The sequence below is a fragment of the Ascaphus truei genome, unplaced genomic scaffold, assembly GCF_040206685.1.
Source record: "Ascaphus truei isolate aAscTru1 unplaced genomic scaffold, aAscTru1.hap1 HAP1_SCAFFOLD_320, whole genome shotgun sequence".
In the NCBI taxonomy this organism is placed as follows: Eukaryota; Metazoa; Chordata; class Amphibia; order Anura; family Ascaphidae; genus Ascaphus; species Ascaphus truei.
Window position 1 is genome coordinate 135,834 of NW_027456180.1, and position 17,909 is coordinate 153,742.

Sequence of the window (17,909 nt, forward strand, 5' to 3'; positions counted from 1 at the left end):
AAGGACTAAACTTATATCCATAATGTTCCCTCTGTCTCCCCCCTCCCTTTCTCTCTCACAGGGGCCTGGGGCAGTAACAGAGCAGGGCTGGGGCAGTAACAAGGCAGGGCTGGGGCAGTAACAGGGCAGGGCTGGGGCAGTAACAGGGCAGGGCTGGGGCAGTAACAGAGCAGGGGCAGTAACAAGGCAGGGCTGGGGCAGTAACAGGGCAGGGCTGGGGCAGTAACAGGGCAGGGCTGGGGCAGTAACAGGGCAGGGCTGAGGCAGTAACAGGGCAGGGCTGGGGCAGTAACAGGGCAGGGCTGGAGCAGTAACAGGGCAGGGCTGGGGCAGTAACAGGGCAGGGCTGGGGCAGTAACAGAGCAAGGCTGGGGCAGTAACAGGGCAGGGCTGGGGCAGTAACAGGGCAGGGCTGGGGCAGTAACAGGGCAGGGCTGGGGCAGTAACAGGGCAGGGCTGGGGCAGTAACAAGGCAGGGCTGGGGCAGTAACAGAGCAGGGCTGGGGCAGTAACAGGGCAGGGCTGGGGCAGTAACAGGGCAGGGCTGGGGCAGTAACAGGGCAGGGCTGGGGCAGTAACAGGGCAGGGCTGGGGCAGTAACAGGGCAGGGCTGGAGCAGTAAAAGGCAGGGCTGGGGCAGTAACAGGGCAGGGCTGGGTCAGTAACAGGGCAGGGCTGGGGCAGTAACAGAGCAGGGCAGGGGCAGTAACAGGGCAGGGCTGGGGCAGTAACAGAGCTGTAAAGTTCTTATCAGAGCCCTGAGCTGCCCCAAATATCACTCACACCCTGTCTGTGGGACTTAATAAAGGGGCAAGAGTGGGACAAGGGCAATAACGTGTCAGGGGAAGGGAGAGCGCAATAACGTGTCAGGGGAAGGGAAAGCGCAATAACGTGTCGGGGGAAGGGAAAGCGCAATAACGTGTCAGGGGAAGGGAAAGCGCAATAACGTGTCAGGTGAAGGGAAAGTGCAATAACGTGTCATGGGAAGGGAAAGTGCAATAACGTGTCATGGGAAGGGAAAGTGCAATAACGTGTCAGGGGAAGGGAAAGCGCAATAACTTGTCAGGGGAAGGGAAGGTGCAATAACGTGTCAGGGGAAGGGAAAGTGCAATAACGTGTCACGGGAAAGGAAAGCGCAATAACGTGTCAGGGGAAGGGAAAGCGCAATAACGTGTCGGGGGAAGGGAAAGCGCAATAACGTGTCAGGGGAAGGGAAAGCGCAATAACGTGTCAGGGGAAGGGAAAGTGCAATAACGTGTCAGGGGAAGGGAAAGCGCAATAACGTGTCAGGGGAAGGGAAAGCGCAATAACGTGTCAGGGGAAGGGAAAGTGCAATAACGTGTCAGGGGAAGGGAAAGTGCAATAACGTGTCAGGTGAAGGGAAAGTGCAATAACGTGTCATGGGAAGGGAAAGTGCAATAAAGTGTCAGGGGAGGGAAGGTGCAATAACGTGTCAGGGGAAGGGAAAGTGCAATAACGTGTCAGGGGAAGGGAAAGTGCAATAACGTGTCAGGGGAAAGGAAAGCGCAATAACGTGTCAGGGGAAGGGAAAGCGCAATAACGTGTCAGGGGAAGGGAAAGCGCAATAACGTGTCAGGGGAAGGGAAAGCGCAATAACGTGTCAGGAAAAGGGAAAGCGCAATAACGTGTCAGGGGAAGGGAAAGTGCAATAACGTGTCAGGGAAAGCGCAATAACGTGTCAGGGGAAGGGAAAGTGCAATAACGTGTCAGGGAAGGGAAAGTGCAATAACGTGTCAGGGGAAGGGAAAGTGCAATAACGTGTCAGGGGAAGGGAAAGCGCAATAACGTGTCAGGGGAAGGGAAAGCGCAATAACGTGTCAGGGGAAGGGAAAGTGCAATAACGTGTCAGGGGAAGGGAAAGCGCAATAACGTGTCAGGGGAAGGGAAAGTGCAATAACGTGTCAGGGGAAGGGAAAGCGCAATAACGTGTCAGGGGAAGGGAAAGTGCAATAACGTGTCAGGGGAAGGGAAAGTGTAATAACGTGTCAGGGGAAGGGAAAGTGCAATAACGTGTCAGGGGAAGGGAAAGTGCAATAACGTGTCAGGGGAAGGGAAAGTGCAATAACGTGTCAGGGAAAGCGCAATAACGTGTCAGGGGAAGGGAAAGTGCAATAACGTGTCAGGGAAGGGAAAGTGCAATAACGTGTCAGGGGAAGGGAAAGCGCAATAACGTGTCAGGGGAAGGAAAGCGCAATAATGTGTCAGGGGAAGGGAAAGCGCAATAACGTGTCAGGGGAAGGAAAGCGCAATAATGTGTCAGGGCTAGGGAAAGCGCAGTAACGTGTCAGGGGAAGGGAAAGCGCAATAACGTGTCAGGGGAAGGGAAAGCGCAGTAACGTGTCAGGGGAAGGAAAGCGCAATAACGTGTCAGGGGAAGGGAAAGCGCAATAACGTGTCAGGGGAAGGGAAAGCGTAGTAACGTGTCAGGGGAAGGGAAAGCGCAATAACGTGTCAGAGGAAGGGAAAGCGTAATAACGTGTCAGGGGAAGGGAAAGTGCAATAACGTGTCAGGGGAAGGGAAAGTGCAATAACGTGTCAGGGGAAGGGAAAGTGCAATAATGTGTCAGGGGAAGGGAAAGTGCAATAACGTGTCAGGGGAAGGGAAAGTGCAATAACGTGTCAGGGGAAGGGAAAGTGCAATAACGTGTCAGGGAAAGCGCAATAACGTGTCAGGGGAAGGGAAAGTGCAATAACGTGTCAGGGAAGGGAAAGCGCAATAACGTGTCAGGGGAAGGAAAGCGCAATAATGTGTCAGGGGAAGGGAAAGCGCAATAACGTGTCAGGGGAAGGAAAGCGCAATAATGTGTCAGGGGTAGGGAAAGCGCAGTAACGTGTCAGGGGAAGGGAAAGCGCAATAACGTGTCAGGGGAAGGGAGAGCGCAATAACCTGTCAGGGGAAGGGAAAGCGCAATAATGTGTCAGGGGAAGGGAAAGCGCAATAACGTGTCAGGGGAAGGAAAGCGCAATAATGTGTCAGGGGAAGGGAAAGCGCAGTAACGTGTCAGGGGAAGGAAAGCGCAATAACGTGTCAGGGGAAGGGAGAGCGCAATAACCTGTCAGGGGAAGGGAAAGCGCAATAATGTGTCAGGGGAAGGGAAAGCGTAATAACGTGTCAGGGGAAGGAAAGCGCAATAACGTGTCAGGGGAAGGGAAAGCGCAATGTGTCAGGGGAAGGAAAGCGCAATAACGTGTCAGGGGCAGGGAAAGCGCAATAACGTGTCAGGGGAAGGGAAAGCGAAGTAACGTGTCAGGGGAAGGGAAAGCGCAATAACGTGTCAGGGGAAGGGAAAGCGCAATAACGTGTCAGGGGAAGGGAAAGCGTAATAACGTGTCAGGGGAAGGGAAAGCGCAATAACGTGTCAGGGGAAGGGAAAGTGTAATAACGTGTCAGGGGAAGGGAAAGTGCAATAACGTGTCAGGGGAAGGGAAAGTGCAATAACGTGTTAGGGGAAGGGAAAGTGTAATAACGTGTCAGGGGAAGGGAAAGTGCAATAACGTGTCAGGGGAAGGGAAAGTGCAATAACGTGTCAGGGGAAGGGAAAGTGCAATAACGTGTCAGGGGAAGGGAAAGTGCAATAACGTGTCAGGGGAAGCGCAATAACGTGTCAGGGGAAGGGAAAGTGCAATAACGTGTCAGGGGAAGGGAAAGTGCAATAACGTGTCAGGGGAAGGGAAAGCGCAATAACGTGTCAGGGGAAGGGAAAGCGCAATAACGTGTCAGGGGAAGGGAAAGTGCAATAACGTGTCAGGGGAAGGGAAAGTGCAATAACGTGTCAGGGGGAGGGAAAGTGCAATAACGTGTCAGGGGAAGGGAAAGTGTAATAACTTGTCAGGGAAAGTGCAATAACGTGTCAGGGGAAGGGAAAGTGCAATAACGTGTCAGGGGAAGGGAAAGTGCAATAACGTGTCAGGGGAAGGGAAAGTGCAATAACGTGTCAGGGGAAGGGAAAGTGCAATAACGTGTCAGGGGAAGGGAAAGCGCAATAACGTGTCAGGGGAAGGGAAAGCGCAATAACGTGTCAGGGGAAGGGAAAGCGCAATAACGTGTCAGGGGAAGGGAAAGTGCAATAACGTGTCAGGGGAAGGGAAAGTGCAATAACGTGTCAGGGGAAGGGAAAGCGCAATAACGTGTCAGGGGAAGGGAAAGTGCAATAACGTGTCAGGGGAAGGGAAAGTGCAATAACGTGTCAGGGGAAGGGAAAGTGCAATAACGTGTCAGGGGGAGGGAAAGTGCAATAACGTGTCAGGGGAAGGGAAAGTGCAATAACGTGTCAGGGGAAGGGAAAGTGCAATAACGTGTCAGGGGAAGGGAAAGTGCAATAACGTGTCAGGGGAAGGGAAAGCGCAATAACGTGTCAGGGGAAGGAAAGCGCAATAATGTGTCAGGGGTAGGGAAAGCGCAGTAACGTGTCAGGGGAAGGGAAAGCGCAATAACGTGTCAGGGGAAGGGAAAGCGCAGTAACGTGTCAGGGGAAGGAAAGCGCAATAACGTGTCAGGGGAAGGGAAAGCGCAATAACGTGTCAGGGGAAGGGAAAGCGCAATAACGTGTCAGGGGAAGGGAAAGCGCAATAACGTGTCAGGGGAAGGGAAAGCGTAATAACGTGTCAGGGGAAGGGAAAGTGTAATAACGTGTCAGGGGAAGGGAAAGCGCAATAACGTGTCAGGGGAAGGGAAAGTGCAATAATGTGTCAGGGGAAGGGAAAGTGCAATAACGTGTCAGGGGAAGGGAAAGCGCAATAACGTGTCAGGGGAAGGGAAAGCGCAATAACGTGTCAGGGGAAGGGAAAGTGCAATAACGTGTCAGGGGAAGGGAAAGTGCAATAACGTGTCAGGGGAAGGAAAAGCGCAATAACGTGTCAGGGGAAGGGAAAGTGTAATAACGTGTCAGGGGAAGGGAAAGCGCAATAACGTGTCAGGGGAAGGGAAAGCGTAATAACGTGTCAGGGGAAGGGAAAGCGCAATAACGTGTCAGGGGAAGGGAAAGTGCAATAACGTGTCAGGGGAAGGGAAAGCTCAATAACGTGTCAGGGGAAGGGAAAGTGCAATAACGTGTCAGGGGAAGGGAAAGTGCAATAACGTGTCAGGGGAAGGGAAAGTGTAATAACGTGTCAGGGGAAGGGAAAGTGCAATAACGTGTCAGGGAAGGGAAAGTGCAATAACGTGTCAGGGGAAGGGAAAGCGCAATAACGTGTCAGGGGAAGGGAAAGCGCAATAACGTGTCAGGGGAAGGGAAAGTGCAATAACGTGTCAGGGGAAGGGAAAGTGCAATAACGTGTTAGGGGAAGGGAAAGTGTAATAACGTGTCAGGGGAAGGGAAAGTGCAATAACGTGTCAGGGAAAGGGAAAGTGCAATAAGGTGTCAGGGGAAGGGAAAGCGCAATAATGTGTCAGGGGAAGGGAAAGTGCAATAACGTGTCAGGGGAAGGGAAAGCGCAATAACGTGTCAGAGGAAGGGAAAGTGCAATAACGTGTCAGGGGAAGGGAAATCGCAATAACGTGTCAGGGGAAGGGAAAGCGCAATAACGTGTCGGGGAAGGGAAAGTGCAATTACGTGTCAGGGGAAGCGCAAAAACGTGTCAGGGGAAGGGAAAGTGTAATAACGTGTCAGGGGAAGGGAAAGTGCAATAATGTGTCAGGGGAAGGGAAAGTGCAATAATGTGTCAGGGGAAGGGAAAGCGCAATAACGTGTTAGGGGAAGGGAAAGTGCAATAACGTGTCAGGGGAAGGGAAAGCGCAATAACGTGTTAGGGGAAGGGAAAGTGCAATAACGTGTCAGGGGAAGGGAAAGTGCAATAACGTGTCAGGGGAAGGGAAAGCGCAATAACGTGTCAGGGGAAGGGAAAGCGTAATAACGTGTCAGGGGAAGGGAAAGCGCAATAACGTGTCAGGGGAAGGGAAAGCGTAATAACGTGTCAGGGGAAGGGAAAGCGTAATAACGTGTCAGGGGAAGGGAAAGTGTAATAACGTGTCAGGGGAAGGGAAAGCGCAATAACATGTCAGGGGAAGGGAAAGCGCAATAACGTGTCAGGGGAAGGGAAAGCGCAATAACGTGTCAGGGGAAGGGAAAGTGCAATAATGTGTCAGGGGAAGGGAAAGTGCAATAACGTGTCAGGGGAAGGGAAAGTGCAATAACATGTCAGGGAAAGCGCAATAACGTGTCAGGGGAAGGGAAAGTGCAATAACGTGTCAGGGAAGGGAAAGTGCAATAACGTGTCAGGGGAAGGGAAAGTGCAATAACGTGTCAGGGGAAGGGAAAGCGCAATAACGTGTCAGGGGAAGGGAAAGCGCAATAACGTGTCAGGGGAAGGGAAAGTGCAATAACGTGTCAGGGGAAGGGAAAGTGCAATAACGTGTCAGGGGAAAGGAAAGTGCAATAACGTGTCAGGGGAAAGGAAAGTGCAATAACGTGTCAGGGGAAGGGAAAGCGCAATAACGTGTCAGGGGAAGGGAAAGTGCAATAACGTGTCAGGGGAAGGGAAAGTGTAATAACGTGTCAGGGGAAGGGAAAGTGCAATAACGTGTCAGGGGAAGGGAAAGTGCAATAACGTGTCAGGGGAAGGGAAAGTGCAATAACGTGTCAGGGAAAGCGCAATAACGTGTCAGGGGAAGGGAAAGCGCAATAACGTGTCAGGGGAAGGGAAAGCGCAATAACGTGTCAGGGGAAGGGAAAGTGCAATAACGTGTCAGGGGAAGCGCAAAAACGTGTCAGGGGAAGGGAAAGTGTAATAACGTGTCAGGGGAAGGGAAAGTGCAATAACGTGTCAGGGGAAGGGAAAGTGCAATAATGTGTCAGGGGAAGGGAAAGCGCAATAACATGTTAGGGGAAGGGAAAGTGCAATAACGTGTCAGGGGAAGGGAAAGCGCAATAACGTGTTAGGGGAAGGGAAAGTGCAATAACGTGTCAGGGGAAGGAAAGCGCAATAACGTGTCAGGGGAAAGGAAAGCGCAATAACGTGTCAGGGGAAGGGAAAGCGCAATAACGTGTCGGGGGAAGGGAAAGCGCAATAACGTGTCAGGGGAAGGGAAAGCGCAATAACGTGTCAGGGGAAGGGAGAGTGCAATAACGTGTCAGGGGAAGGGAAAGCGCAATAACGTGTCAGGGGAAGGGAAAGCGCAATAACGTGTCAGGGGAAGGGAAAGTGCAATAATGTGTCAGGGGAAGGGAAAGTGCAATAACGTGTCAGGGGAAGGGAAAGTGCAATAACATGTCAGGGAAAGCGCAATAACGTGTCAGGGGAAGGGAAAGTGCAATAACGTGTCAGGGAAGGGAAAGTGCAATAACGTGTCAGGGGAAGGGAAAGTGCAATAACGTGTCAGGGGAAGGGAAAGCGCAATAACGTGTCAGGGGAAGGGAAAGCGCAATAACGTGTCAGGGGAAGGGAAACTGCAATAACGTGTCAGGGGAAGGGAAAGTGCAATAACGTGTCAGGGGAAGGGAAAGTGCAATAACGTGTCAGGGGAAGGGAAAGCGCAATAACGTGTCAGGGGAAGGGAAAGTGCAATAACGTGTCAGGGGAAGGGAAAGTGTAATAACGTGTCAGGGGAAGGGAAAGTGCAATAACGTGTCAGGGGATGGGAAAGTGCAATAACGTGTCAGGGGAAGGGAAAGTGCAATAACGTGTCAGGGGAAGGGAAAGCGCAATAACGTGTCAGGGGAAGGGAAAGCGCAATAACGTGTCAGGGGAAGGGAAAGTGCAATAACGTGTCAGGGGAAGGGAAAGTGCAATAACGTGTCAGGGGAAAGGAAAGTGCAATAACGTGTCAGGGGAAAGGAAAGTGCAATAACGTGTCAGGGGAAGGGAAAGCGCAATAACGTGTGAGGGGAAGGGAAAGTGCAATAACGTGTCAGGGGAAGGGAAAGTGTAATAACGTGTCAGGGGAAGGGAAAGTGCAATAACGTGTCAGGGGAAGGGAAAGTGCAAATAACATGTCAGGGAAAGCGCAATAACGTGTCAGGGGAAGGGAAAGTGCAATAACGTGTCAGGGAAGGGAAAGTGCAATAACGTGTCAGGGGAAGGGAAAGCGCAATAACGTGTCAGGGGAAGGGAAAGTGCAATAACGTGTCAGGGGAAGGGAAAGTGCAATAACGTGTCAGGGGAAAGGAAAGTGCAATAACGTGTCAGGGGAAAGGAAAGTGCAATAACGTGTCAGGGGAAGGGAAAGCGCAATAACGTGTCAGGGGAAGGGAAAGTGCAATAACGTGTCAGGGGAAGGGAAAGTGTAATAACGTGTCAGGGGAAGGGAAAGTGCAATAACGTGTCAGGGGAAGGGAAAGTGCAATAACGTGTCAGGGGAAGGGAAAGTGCAATAACGTGTCAGGGAAAGCGCAATAACGTGTCAGGGGAAGGGAAAGCGCAATAACGTGTCAGGGGAAGGGAAAGTGCAATAATGTGTCAGGGGAAGGGAAAGTGCAATAACGTGTCAGGGGAAGGGAAAGTGCAATAACATGTCAGGGAAAGCGCAATAACGTGTCAGGGGAAGGGAAAGTGCAATAACGTGTCAGGGAAGGGAAAGTGCAATAACGTGTCAGGGGAAGGGAAAGTGCAATAACGTGTCAGGGGAAGGGAAAGCGCAATAACGTGTCAGGGGAAGGGAAAGCGCAATAACGTGTCAGGGGAAGGGAAAGTGCAATAACGTGTCAGGGGAAGGGAAAGTGCAATAACGTGTCAGGGGAAAGGAAAGTGCAATAACGTGTCAGGGGAAAGGAAAGTGCAATAACGTGTCAGGGGAAGGGAAAGCGCAATAACGTGTCAGGGGAAGGGAAAGTGCAATAACGTGTCAGGGGAAGGGAAAGTGTAATAACGTGTCAGGGGAAGGGAAAGTGCAATAACGTGTCAGGGGAAGGGAAAGTGCAATAACGTGTCAGGGGAAGGGAAAGTGCAATAACGTGTCAGGGAAAGCGCAATAACGTGTCAGGGGAAGGGAAAGCGCAATAACGTGTCAGGGGAAGGGAAAGCGCAATAACGTGTCAGGGGAAGGGAAAGTGCAATAACGTGTCAGGGGAAGCGCAAAAACGTGTCAGGGGAAGGGAAAGTGTAATAACGTGTCAGGGGAAGGGAAAGTGCAATAACGTGTCAGGGGAAGGGAAAGTGCAATAATGTGTCAGGGGAAGGGAAAGCGCAATAACATGTTAGGGGAAGGGAAAGTGCAATAACGTGTCAGGGGAAGGGAAAGCGCAATAACGTGTTAGGGGAAGGGAAAGTGCAATAACGTGTCAGGGGAAGGAAAGCGCAATAACGTGTCAGGGGAAAGGAAAGCGCAATAACGTGTCAGGGGAAGGGAAAGCGCAATAACGTGTCGGGGGAAGGGAAAGCGCAATAACGTGTCAGGGGAAGGGAAAGCGCAATAACGTGTCAGGGGAAGGGAGAGTGCAATAACGTGTCAGGGGAAGGGAAAGCGCAATAACGTGTCAGGGGAAGGGAAAGCGCAATAACGTGTCAGGGGAAGGGAAAGTGCAATAATGTGTCAGGGGAAGGGAAAGTGCAATAACGTGTCAGGGGAAGGGAAAGTGCAATAACATGTCAGGGAAAGCGCAATAACGTGTCAGGGGAAGGGAAAGTGCAATAACGTGTCAGGGAAGGGAAAGTGCAATAACGTGTCAGGGGAAGGGAAAGTGCAATAACGTGTCAGGGGAAGGGAAAGCGCAATAACGTGTCAGGGGAAGGGAAAGCGCAATAACGTGTCAGGGGAAGGGAAACTGCAATAACGTGTCAGGGGAAGGGAAAGTGCAATAACGTGTCAGGGGAAGGGAAAGTGCAATAACGTGTCAGGGGAAGGGAAAGCGCAATAACGTGTCAGGGGAAGGGAAAGTGCAATAACGTGTCAGGGGAAGGGAAAGTGTAATAACGTGTCAGGGGAAGGGAAAGTGCAATAACGTGTCAGGGGAAGGGAAAGTGCAATAACGTGTCAGGGGAAGGGAAAGTGCAATAACGTGTCAGGGGAAGGGAAAGCGCAATAACGTGTCAGGGGAAGGGAAAGCGCAATAACGTGTCAGGGGAAGGGAAAGTGCAATAACGTGTCAGGGGAAGGGAAAGTGCAATAACGTGTCAGGGGAAAGGAAAGTGCAATAACGTGTCAGGGGAAAGGAAAGTGCAATAACGTGTCAGGGGAAGGGAAAGCGCAATAACGTGTCAGGGGAAGGGAAAGTGCAATAACGTGTCAGGGGAAGGGAAAGTGTAATAACGTGTCAGGGGAAGGGAAAGTGCAATAACGTGTCAGGGGAAGGGAAAGTGCAAATAACATGTCAGGGAAAGCGCAATAACGTGTCAGGGGAAGGGAAAGTGCAATAACGTGTCAGGGAAGGGAAAGTGCAATAACGTGTCAGGGGAAGGGAAAGCGCAATAACGTGTCAGGGGAAGGGAAAGTGCAATAACGTGTCAGGGGAAGGGAAAGTGCAATAACGTGTCAGGGGAAAGGAAAGTGCAATAACGTGTCAGGGGAAAGGAAAGTGCAATAACGTGTCAGGGGAAGGGAAAGCGCAATAACGTGTCAGGGGAAGGGAAAGTGCAATAACGTGTCAGGGGAAGGGAAAGTGTAATAACGTGTCAGGGGAAGGGAAAGTGCAATAACGTGTCAGGGGAAGGGAAAGTGCAATAACGTGTCAGGGGAAGGGAAAGTGCAATAACGTGTCAGGGAAAGCGCAATAACGTGTCAGGGGAAGGGAAAGCGCAATAACGTGTCAGGGGAAGGGAAAGCGCAATAACGTGTCAGGGGAAGGGAAAGTGCAATAACGTGTCAGGGGAAGCGCAAAAACGTGTCAGGGGAAGGGAAAGTGTAATAACGTGTCAGGGGAAGGGAAAGTGCAATAACGTGTCAGGGGAAGGGAAAGTGCAATAATGTGTCAGGGGAAGGGAAAGCGCAATAACATGTTAGGGGAAGGGAAAGTGCAATAACGTGTCAGGGGAAGGGAAAGCGCAATAACGTGTTAGGGGAAGGGAAAGTGCAATAACGTGTCAGGGGAAGGAAAGCGCAATAACGTGTCAGGGGAAAGGAAAGCGCAATAACGTGTCAGGGGAAGGGAAAGCGCAATAACGTGTCGGGGGAAGGGAAAGCGCAATAACGTGTCAGGGGAAGGGAAAGCGCAATAACGTGTCAGGGGAAGGGAGAGTGCAATAACGTGTCAGGGGAAGGGAAAGCGCAATAACGTGTCAGGGGAAGGGAAAGCGCAATAACGTGTCAGGGGAAGGGAAAGTGCAATAATGTGTCAGGGGAAGGGAAAGTGCAATAACGTGTCAGGGGAAGGGAAAGTGCAATAACATGTCAGGGAAAGCGCAATAACGTGTCAGGGGAAGGGAAAGTGCAATAACGTGTCAGGGAAGGGAAAGTGCAATAACGTGTCAGGGGAAGGGAAAGTGCAATAACGTGTCAGGGGAAGGGAAAGCGCAATAACGTGTCAGGGGAAGGGAAAGCGCAATAACGTGTCAGGGGAAGGGAAACTGCAATAACGTGTCAGGGGAAGGGAAAGTGCAATAACGTGTCAGGGGAAGGGAAAGTGCAATAACGTGTCAGGGGAAGGGAAAGCGCAATAACGTGTCAGGGGAAGGGAAAGTGCAATAACGTGTCAGGGGAAGGGAAAGTGTAATAACGTGTCAGGGGAAGGGAAAGTGCAATAACGTGTCAGGGGAAGGGAAAGTGCAATAACGTGTCAGGGGAAGGGAAAGTGCAATAACGTGTCAGGGAAAGCGCAATAACGTGTCAGGGGAAGGGAAAGCGCAATAACGTGTCAGGGGAAGGGAAAGCGCAATAACGTGTCAGGGGAAGGGAAAGTGCAATAACGTGTCAGGGGAAGCGCAAAAACGTGTCAGGGGAAGGGAAAGTGTAATAACGTGTCAGGGGAAGGGAAAGTGCAATAACGTGTCAGGGGAAGGGAAAGTGCAATAATGTGTCAGGGGAAGGGAAAGCGCAATAACATGTTAGGGGAAGGGAAAGTGCAATAACGTGTCAGGGGAAGGGAAAGCGCAATAACGTGTCAGGGGAAGGGAAAGTGCAATAACGTGTCAGGGAAGGGAAAGTGCAATAACGTGTCAGGGGAAGGGAAAGTGCAATAACGTGTCAGGGGAAGGGAAAGTGCAATAACGTGTCAGGGGAAGGGAAAGCGCAATAACGTGTCAGGGGAAGGGAAAGCGCAATAACGTGTCAGGGGAAGGGAAAGTGCAATAACGTGTCAGGGGAAGGGAAAGTGCAATAACGTGTCAGGGGAAGGGAAAGTGCAATAACGTGTCAAGGGAAGGGAAAGTGCAATAACGTGTCAGGGGAAGGGAAAGTGCAATAACGTGTCAGGGGAAGGGAAAGCGCAATAACGTGTCAGGGGAAGGGAAAGTGCAATAACGTGTCAGGGGAAGGGAAAGTGTAATAACGTGTCAGGGGAAGGGAAAGTGCAATAACGTGTCAGGGGAAGGGAAAGTGCAATAACGTGTCAGGGGAAGGGAAAGTGCAATAACGTGTCAGGGAAAGCGCAATAACGTGTCAGGGGAAGGGAAAGCGCAATAACGTGTCAGGGGAAGGGAAAGCGCAATAACGTGTCAGGGAAAGGGAAAGTGCAATAACGTGTCAGGGGAAGCGCAAAAACGTGTCAGGGGAAGGGAAAGTGTAATAACGTGTCAGGGGAAGGGAAAGTGCAATAACGTGTCAGGGGAAGGGAAAGTGCAATAATGTGTCAGGGGAAGGGAAAGCGCAATAACATGTTAGGGGAAGGGAAAGTGCAATAACGTGTCAGGGGAAGGGAAAGCGCAATAACGTGTTAGGGGAAGGGAAAGTGCAATAACGTGTCAGGGGAAGGAAAGCGCAATAACGTGTCAGGGGAAAGGAAAGCGCAATAACGTGTCAGGGGAAGGGAAAGCGCAATAACGTGTCGGGGGAAGGGAAAGTGTAATAACGTGTCAGGGGAAGGGAAAGTGCAATAACGTGTCAGGGGAAGGGAAAGCGCAATAACATGTTAGGGGAAGGGAAAGTGCAATAACGTGTCAGGGGAAGGGAAAGCGCAATAACGTGTTAGGGGAAGGGAAAGTGCAATAACGTGTCAGGGGAAGGAAAGCGCAATAACGTGTCAGGGGAAAGGAAAGCGCAATAACGTGTCAGGGGAAGGGAAAGCGCAATAACGTGTCAGGGGAAGGGAAAGTGTAATAACGTGTCAGGGGAAGGGAAAGTGCAATAACGTGTCAGGGGAAGGGAAAGTGCAATAATGTGTCAGGGGAAGGGAAAGCGCAATAACATGTTAGGGGAAGGGAAAGTGCAATAACGTGTCAGGGGAAGGGAAAGCGCAATAACGTGTTAGGGGAAGGGAAAGTGCAATAACGTGTCAGGGGAAGGAAAGCGCAATAACGTGTCAGGGGAAAGGAAAGCGCAATAACGTGTCAGGGGAAGGGAAAGCGCAATAACGTGTCAGGGGAAAGGAAAGCGCAATAACGTGTCAGGGGAAGGGAAAGCGCAATAACGTGTCAGGGGAAGGGAAAGTGCAATAACGTGTCAGGGGAAGGGAAAGCGCAATAACGTGTCAGGGGAAGGGAAAGTGCAATAACGTGTCAGGGGAAGGGAAAGCGCAATAACGTGTCAGGGGAAGGGAAAGCGCAATAACGTGTCAGGGGAAGGGAAACTGCAATAACGTGTCAGGGGAAGGGAAAGTGCAATAACGTGTCAGGGGAAGGGAAAGTGCAATAACGTGTCAGGGGAAGGGAAAGCGCAATAACGTGTCAGGGGAAGGGAAAGTGCAATAACGTGTCAGGGGAAGGGAAAGTGTAATAACGTGTCAGGGGAAGGGAAAGTGCAATAACGTGTCAGGGGAAGGGAAAGTGCAATAACGTGTCAGGGGAAGGGAAAGTGCAATAACGTGTCAGGGAAAGCGCAATAACGTGTCAGGGGAAGGGAAAGCGCAATAACGTGTCAGGGGAAGGGAAAGCGCAATAACGTGTCAGGGGAAGGGAAAGTGCAATAACGTGTCAGGGGAAGCGCAAAAACGTGTCAGGGGAAGGGAAAGTGTAATAACGTGTCAGGGGAAGGGAAAGTGCAATAACGTGTCAGGGGAAGGGAAAGTGCAATAATGTGTCAGGGGAAGGGAAAGCGCAATAACATGTTAGGGGAAGGGAAAGTGCAATAACGTGTCAGGGGAAGGGAAAGCGCAATAACGTGTCAGGGGAAGGGAAAGTGCAATAACGTGTCAGGGAAGGGAAAGTGCAATAACGTGTCAGGGGAAGGGAAAGTGCAATAACGTGTCAGGGGAAGGGAAAGTGCAATAACGTGTCAGGGGAAGGGAAAGCGCAATAACGTGTCAGGGGAAGGGAAAGCGCAATAACGTGTCAGGGGAAGGGAAAGCGCAATAACGTGTCAGGGGAAGGGAAAGTGCAATAACGTGTCAGGGGAAGGGAAAGTGCAATAACGTGTCAGGGGAAGGGAAAGTGCAATAACGTGTCAGGGGAAGGGAAAGTGCAATAACGTGTCAGGGGAAGGGAAAGCGCAATAACGTGTCAGGGGAAGGGAAAGTGCAATAACGTGTCAGGGGAAGGGAAAGTGTAGTAACGTGTCAGGGGAAGGGAAAGTGCAATAACGTGTCAGGGGAAGGGAAAGTGCAATAACGTGTCAGGGGAAGGGAAAGTGCAATAACGTGTCAGGGAAAGCGCAATAACGTGTCAGGGGAAGGGAAAGCGCAATAACGTGTCAGGGGAAGGGAAAGCGCAATAACGTGTCAGGGGAAGGGAAAGTGCAATAACGTGTCAGGGGAAGCGCAAAAACGTGTCAGGGGAAGGGAAAGTGTAATAACGTGTCAGGGGAAGGGAAAGTGTAATAACGTGTCAGGGGAAGGGAAAGTGTAATAACGTGTCAGGGGAAGGGAAAGTGCAATAACGTGTCAGGGGAAGGGAAAGTGCAATAATGTGTCAGGGGAAGGGAAAGCGCAATAACATGTTAGGGGAAGGGAAAGTGCAATAACGTGTCAGGGGAAGGGAAAGCGCAATAACGTGTTAGGGGAAGGGAAAGTGCAATAACGTGTCAGGGGAAGGAAAGCGCAATAACGTGTCAGGGGAAAGGAAAGCGCAATAACGTGTCAGGGGAAGGGAAAGCGCAATAACGTGTCGGGGGAAGGGAAAGCGCAATAACGTGTCAGGGGAAGGGAAAGCGCAATAACGTGTCAGGGGAAGGGAAAGTGCAATAACGTGTCAGGGGAAGGGAAAGCGCAATAACGTGTCAGGGGAAGGGAAAGCGCAATAACGTGTCAGGGGAAGGGAAAGTGCAATAATGTGTCAGGGGAAGGGAAAGTGCAATAACGTGTCAGGGGAAGGGAAAGTGTAATAACGTGTCAGGGGAAGGGAAAGTGCAATAACGTGTCAGGGGAAGGGAAAGTGCAATAATGTGTCAGGGGAAGGGAAAGCGCAATAACATGTTAGGGGAAGGGAAAGTGCAATAACGTGTCAGGGGAAGGGAAAGCGCAATAACGTGTTAGGGGAAGGGAAAGTGCAATAACGTGTCAGGGGAAGGAAAGCGCAATAACGTGTCAGGGAAGGGAAAGTGCAATAACGTGTCAGGGGAAGGGAAAGTGCAATAACGTGTCAGGGGAAGGGAAAGCGCAATAACGTGTCAGGGGAAGGGAAAGCGCAATAACGTGTCAGGGGAAGGGAGAGTGCAATAACGTGTCAGGGGAAGGGAAAGCGCAATAACGTGTCAGGGGAAGGGAAAGTGCAATAACGTGTCAGGGGAAGGGAAAGTGTAATAACGTGTCAGGGGAAGGGAAAGTGCAATAACGTGTCAGGGGAAGGGAAAGTGCAAAACGTGTCAGGGGAAGGGAAAGTGCAATAACGTGTCAGGGAAAGCGCAATAACGTGTCAGGGGAAGGGAAAGCGCAATAACGTGTCAGGGGAAGGGAAAGCGCAATAACGTGTCAGGGGAAGGGAAAGTGCAATAACGTGTCAGGGGAAGCGCAAAAACGTATCAGGGGAAGGGAAAGTGTAATAACGTGTCAGGGGAAGGGAAAGTGCAATAACGTGTCAGGGGAAGGGAAAGTGCAATAATGTGTCAGGGGAAGGGAAAGCGCAATAACATGTTAGGGGAAGGGAAAGTGCAATAACGTGTCAGGGGAAGGGAAAGCGCAATAACGTGTCAGGGGAAGGGAAAGTGCAATAACGTGTCAGGGAAGGGAAAGTGCAATAACGTGTCAGGGGAAGGGAAAGTGCAATAACGTGTCAGGGGAAGGGAAAGTGCAATAACGTGTCAGGGGAAGGGAAAGCGCAATAACGTGTCAGGGGAAGGGAAAGCGCAATAACGTGTCAGGGGAAGGGAAAGCGCAATAACGTGTCAGGGGAAGGGAAAGTGCAATAACGTGTCAGGGGAAGGGAAAGTGCAATAACGTGTCAGGGGAAGGGAAAGTGCAATAACGTGTCAGGGGAAGGGAAAGTGCAATAACGTGTCAGGGGAAGGGAAAGCGCAATAACGTGTCAGGGGAAGGGAAAGTGCAATAACGTGTCAGGGGAAGGGAAAGTGCAATAACGTGTCAGGGGAAGGGAAAGTGCAATAACGTGTCAGGGAAAGCGCAATAACGTGTCAGGGGAAGGGAAAGCGCAATAACGTGTCAGGGGAAGGGAAAGCGCAATAACGTGTCAGGGGAAGGGAAAGTGCAATAACGTGTCAGGGGAAGCGCAAAAACGTGTCAGGGGAAGGGAAAGTGTAATAACGTGTCAGGGGAAGGGAAAGTGCAATAACGTGTCAGGGGAAGGGAAAGTGCAATAATGTGTCAGGGGAAGGGAAAGCGCAATAACATGTTAGGGGAAGGGAAAGTGCAATAACGTGTCAGGGGAAGGGAAAGCGCAATAACGTGTTAGGGGAAGGGAAAGTGCAATAACGTGTCAGGGGAAGGAAAGCGCAATAACGTGTCAGGGGAAAGGAAAGCGCAATAACGTGTCAGGGGAAGGGAAAGCGCAATAACGTGTCGGGGGAAGGGAAAGCGCAATAACGTGTCAGGGGAAGGGAAAGCGCAATAACGTGTCAGGGGAAGGGAAAGTGCAATAACGTGTCAGGGGAAGGGAAAGCGCAATAACGTGTCAGGGGAAGGGAAAGCGCAATAACGTGTCAGGGGAAGGGAAAGTGCAATAATGTGTCAGGGGAAGGGAAAGTGCAATAACGTGTCAGGGGAAGGGAAAGTGTAATAACGTGTCAGGGGAAGGGAAAGTGCAATAACGTGTCAGGGGAAGGGAAAGTGCAATAATGTGTCAGGGGAAGGGAAAGCGCAATAACATGTTAGGGGAAGGGAAAGTGCAATAACGTGTCAGGGGAAGGGAAAGCGCAATAACGTGTTAGGGGAAGGGAAAGTGCAATAACGTGTCAGGGGAAGGAAAGCGCAATAACGTGTCAGGGGAAAGGAAAGCGCAATAACGTGTCAGGGGAAGGGAAAGCGCAATAACGTGTCGGGGGAAGGGAAAGCGCAATAACGTGTCAGGGGAAGGGAAAGCGCAATAACGTGTCAGGGGAAGGGAAAGTGCAATAACGTGTCAGGGGAAGGGAAAGTGCAATAATGTGTCAGGGGAAGGGAAAGCGCAATAACATGTTAGGGGAAGGGAAAGTGCAATAACGTGTCAGGGGAAGGGAAAGCGCAATAACGTGTTAGGGGAAGGGAAAGTGCAATAACGTGTCAGGGGAAGGAAAGTGCAATAACGTGTCAGGGGAAGCGCAAAAACGTGTCAGGGGAAGGGAAAGTGTAATAACGTGTCAGGGGAAGGGAAAGTGCAATAACGTGTCAGGGGAAGGGAAAGTGCAATAATGTGTCAGGGGAAGGGAAAGCGCAATAACATGTTAGGGGAAGGGAAAGTGCAATAACGTGTCAGGGGAAGGGAAAGCGCAATAACGTGTTAGGGGAAGGGAAAGTGCAATAACGTGTCAGGGGAAGGAAAGCGCAATAACGTGTCAGGGG